We start from the raw sequence: 5492 nt of genomic DNA, 5'->3' as shown, positions 1-5492 counted from the left end.
TCTTCAATGTCTCTTCCTTCTCCAGGAAGACCACTGATGCCCTCATGTGGCCCCACCCTCAGGATCCCATCTAACCTTTTAAACACTAAAGCCAGTCTCCAAATACCATCACATTGGAGGTTAGGGCTTCAACAGGTGAATTTGGAGAATAAAAAACTTTCAGCACATAGTACATGACGTCATTGAGGAATCCAAACACAATCATACTGGTCAATGCAGCCCTTGGTGTTAAGGTCTGGTATAAGTGTCCTGAAGTCCCAATGCCAATACTTTGAGTTGAACATGATGGGCAAAAGTAACAAAGGTAGGAATGTATGTTGGTCTGGTAACCTGAGAAAAGAGAGTGACTTTGTGGATGCTGATCCTGATAAATTCCATCCCAGTGCTTCGGTCTCTGTCTTGACGGGAGCCCACCATAACCAAGGAAGAAGGCCTGCAGAAGGGTTTGCAGGAATGTCAGCACACAAGCAACTTTGACCAGATGGTCTTCTATGACACTGCAGAAAAGTGAGACATTTTTTATGTCCCACAGCCTACTGGTGGGGGACCATTGTTTGCACATCAATATCTGGTACAAACTGTCACCTACCTATGTGTTGGCTCCGCCAAATCTAGCTCTCCAAATAGCAGCTCCCTGTAGCTCAAGAGATGGGAATTCTCTCTGCAACAATCCCAGAAATTGCAGCCTCCATACTCCTGATTTCTTGAGGTTCAGGATCAGGATGGGGATGAGTAACCAGACCAGCCAGAGGATCTTCTGCTTTGCTGGCTATGCAGAGGGAAAAAAATGCATTAGATTCACTCAGACCACCTGCCTGGGAACTGGCACCTCTTTACAAGGTGGGGTCAATCATAAATCATGAAAATGACCACTACTTCAACCTGATGTTCCAGAACAGGGTGGCAATGGAGAGTGTATGGTCAGGGCCATCAAGCACCTTAAATGCACCAAGGATATGTCTTGGTCTTTACTGCCTTTGCTCTATGTATCCCTGCCATTCTAACAAGGGAAGTGAAGAACCAGTCCTCCTTAGAAGAAGCCCACTGTTCTCAGTTTAGCTTCCACTTCCACATGACCCCTCCTGTAACCTGGTCTCCAGGTGATCCTTCCAGGGCTCATGTCCCAGCCTCATTACCCCTGAATTGTGTCAGGACCCCTGGTGTTCCCTCACAAAAATCACACCTCTGACCAGTTTCTGGAACTTATCTGATTGTGTGGTTTCCTGGCAGAAACAGGAGAGAGCCAGAACAAGGGTCATCTAGGGGACCTGCCTGGGTCCCTCAGACATGATGCCCTTCAGGTGCTAGTTGATGTACTGTTTCCTTAGAACTGCAGGTCTTCCTATGTAGTAGCTCCCTTCTGGGATTGGCCTGACCTACTCCAGGACACAGCTCCAATTCCTGCCACCAGCTCCTGACTGGTATCTTAGAATACTCCATAGCCTAGAATCCCACACCAGAAACTTCCTGGTATGGCTAACCTGATTTTCAGCTAAGCCTGTGCCTTCCTTACCAAAATACCACCAAGATTCACGGAGTTTGAGGCTGCAGAGGAGATGGAGGATGCAAGGATGCAGCTGTCAGGAGTCTTCCAGTGCCAACCTTCTACTGCAACTCCAAGGCTTGAACTTCCAAGGCCCTTAGTCTCTGAGGCTATCCAAAAGCCAGATAGGGTTCCCACATTCCCATAGGAGCCCATGAAAGTTTGAAAATGGTGACAAAGGCCAAGGCAAATTGTTATCCCAAATAAGAACTTTTCCTTCAGTATGGGGGATTTGGTCTTGCAAGCAGAACACCCCTAGCACCTGAGGTCCTGGCCACCCCACTTTGAACTGCCTATTGACTGGGCCAAGTACAGAGCTCCTTTCTCTCCATGTCTGTCCAATGAAACAACACACCATCTGCCTGGGAATTGGATCCTGGGAGGGTAGAGTGCATGCAATATCAGTCACTCCAAATGTCCTCCCACTTGACTCTCCTAGATATTACAGCTGGTGCACTGTTACCTCCCTTGGGTCCTCATGTCAGGTTGTCCTCATGCATGGCATACCAGATTAGGTCCACTGAACCCTGCCTACTACCAAGTCTTTGGGATGAACATGGGATCCCTCATTCACACTCCATTCTGGCCCTCTCTGTCCTAGTATGCACCTCCAGAAAGACCAACCCTAAGGCACGGCCTGTCAACTCATTAGCAGCCAAAACCAATGCACCAGAGACCAAGGTGCCTGAGAAAAAGGCATGTAAGACCAAGGCTCATGAGAAAAAGGTGGCCAAGACCAAAGGGCCTGAGAACAAGGAACCCAAGGAGATCCCACCTGAAGCCATCCAAGAGTCCACGGACATCATGGATGAGCTATTAGGACCTACCAATTTTGCCACATGGGGGCCCTCCCACTTATTCTCAGGAGAGCCTGCTGCAAACTTGGGAGATGAAGAACTGGAACAACAGCCAATACAGGATGATTTATACCCAGGTCCACATCTCCTGAGCTATGTGATGAGAACTTTGTCAACAAGGTTGGCTGGGCCTATAATATTGGTGTATACAAGGTTTCAGCACCCATGGAATTGAGCTTCATAGCTTAGAATATCAGCAGTTTGTGTGTGTGTGTGTGTGTGTGTGTGTGTGTGTGTGTGCGTGTGTAGCTGGTAGTTGGGATATAACAGCCCCATGGTGCAGATGAGCATGGGCTCATCATTGCTTCCTCTTTCTCCTAGAATTCTTCCTGACTTGGGGCCATTTCCTCCCAAAGTCATTCTCTCTTCATTCTCATCCTAGGCAGAGAATATTATTCATCCCCCCACCTCCTGGAAGAATTATTTTCCTCTAAAGCATATTTAAATATATTGGCCCTAACAAAAGAGCTTTAGCAGCAGGATCAGGTAGACAGGGGAAGGAGAGTCTCCCAGTAGAACAGGTGTAGGAGGTACCTGCACTTGTTTATCAGGTGTTCCTGCTTCTCTTGTGTCCCTCCAACACCTGGTACAGGGAGTTAGAAAGAGGGCAGCAGGAAGGTAGAGAGAGGGGACTGAAAGGGAAGAATGTTCAAGCCTGGGTGGGAAGCTGTATCTTGTTTTGACTACTGTCAGTGGGAATAAAGGCAGTTTGGTAGGAAAAAAAATATTCCCTGGCCACTGCCTTCTGCCATGTTGTCTGTGCAATTCCATGCAGTGAGAACTGAGAGGGGAGAACTGGGGTTTCCACGACCCATAACCAGCAAGCATCCATCTATTGGGTCTTGTTTTCAGATTTGAACTGGTCCTCCCCCTAATCTTGGGAGGAAAAAGACAAGACCCCAGAACCCTACTAATCACCCCATGGAAAAGGCCTCTCTTGGTTTAGGGGACTTCCTCTGTGCACCCCTCCATGATCTGTGCCCCTTAAACATCTCTCTTACTAATCATTTGAGGCCTGCTTTTAAGAGAAATCACAAAGAGATGAAGCACGTGTCCCTTGGTATTCACAGTTCTGAGCTCTGAGGACTCACTGGTGGCTCTCATATCAGTGTTAATAGCCCTGAGATTGAATGTCAGGGACCATCAGCTCCTAGTGATAGCAACTCGAATGTTGCCTTCTTGGGATCCATAGACAGCCACTTCCAAAAGTTCCCTGGGGATCTCCTTAAAGCTGTACCTAGCAGCTCCTCTCTCTGCTCTGAGTCACTATGTGCTCACTGCCTGCAGGCTCACCTGCCTGTTTTGCCAGTTTTCAGTGCAAACAACTTGACCTCAATGCATCCTCATGTCACATAGTATTAAAACTAGTTCACATTCATGATCACATTTAATTTTAACACAAAAGAACTATGTTTATACTACTTCTTAAGGAGATTGAGACTTAAAAGATACCACAAATTTTATTACTATTCAATAGATAAAGGCAAGATTGAACTCAGGCTGTGCTATCACACAGGACATGTGTTTAGCACCCTGAAAAAAATGGGGAAGGAAAAGAAGAAGGAAGAAAAGCACCTACAATGATTGACACAAGCAAATATTTTAAGGTACTACACCATGGAGTACAAACAGGAGAAGGGAGAATCTTTTATCAGATAATGTTTGGGTAAACATGCTAATCACTTCACCCAAGAAATTTCCTTGATCAGCCAGTGGGAAGCAAGAATTTGCTGTGGAGATTGTCACTAGAGGCTCAGGGAGCATGAGCCTATGCCAAAAATGGTTGATTGGAAACCAAAGGCTATCTACCCCAGTGGTGGGTGGCTGGGGTATGGTAGAAACTGAGAGGGCAAGAACATAGTTGCCTTTGTAAGAGTTAGCAATTTTTAATTCCCACCTTCTTACCACCTTCACTTTCCTTTTGTAAAACCAATGAATAAGGACATGTTGATTAATAGATTTATTGAGATATAACTGATATACAAAAAATGTATATATTTAGCATATACATTATTATTTGTTCTGATTATTTATAAATTTATACAGTATTATGCCCTTTGACACATCATACATAATTAGAGTCTAACTTCTCATTCTTCTTGTTGTACATGATGTAGACTCACACCACTCATGTTGTCATATATGCATATAGGGTAATAATGTCCAATTCATTCTACTATCTTTCCTATCCCTGTTCTCCTCCCCTCCTTTCCCTCACCTCTGCCTAATCCAAAGTGACTCTTTTCTTCCCTATCCCCACCCCTTATTGTGAATTAGCATCTGTATAACAGAGAAAACATTTGACCTTTGTTTTGGGGGGGATTGGCTTATTTCACTTACCATAATATTCCTCATCTCCATCCATTTAGAGGCAAAAAAGCCTTCATTTCATTCTTCTTTGAGGCTGAGTAATACTCCATTGTGTATATATACCACATTTTCTTTACCCATTTATGTGTTGAAGACACCTAGATTGGTTCTATTTTTAGCTATTGTGAGTTAATATATACATTTTGGTGAGTTTGTACATACACATACCTATTTCTATCTCACTATCAAGGTAACAAGTGTATTCATAACCTCCAAAAGTTTCTTCATGCCCCTATACAGTTGTTTTGGAACTTTTTTTTTACTCTGGTAACCAGAACCAAAATATGAGATCTATCACCTTAACAAAATTTTTAAGTTCGACATGCTGTATTGTTAAGTATAGGTACAATGCTTTATAGAAAATTTCTAAAATTTGGTCATCTTTAATGTCTGAAATTTTAGAGTCCTTGAACAAGTCTTCTTTTTCCCTTCCTGAAAACCTCTAGAAAACACCATTCTACTCATTGTTTGTATGAATTGAAATATTTTAAATATTGCATGTAAAATGTGATATATTCCTGCAATGGGGCATTATTCAGTCTTAATAAAGCAGGAAAGTCTGCAATCAGTAACAATGTGGATGAACTTGAAAGATATTGTTCTAAGTGAAATAAGGATGTATAGTAGTACCACTCATTTTCTTGAACATCTGAAGAAAGTATAAACATGGGGAGAATACAACTGCACCTTGTGTGGACCAAAATAACTCTTGAGAATTCAGT

The sequence above is a fragment of the Marmota marmota genome, unplaced genomic scaffold (assembly GCF_001458135.2).
Source record: "Marmota marmota marmota unplaced genomic scaffold, marMar, whole genome shotgun sequence".
Taxonomy (NCBI): Eukaryota; Metazoa; Chordata; class Mammalia; order Rodentia; family Sciuridae; genus Marmota; species Marmota marmota.
Note: the sequence above shows the minus strand (reverse complement) of the source record.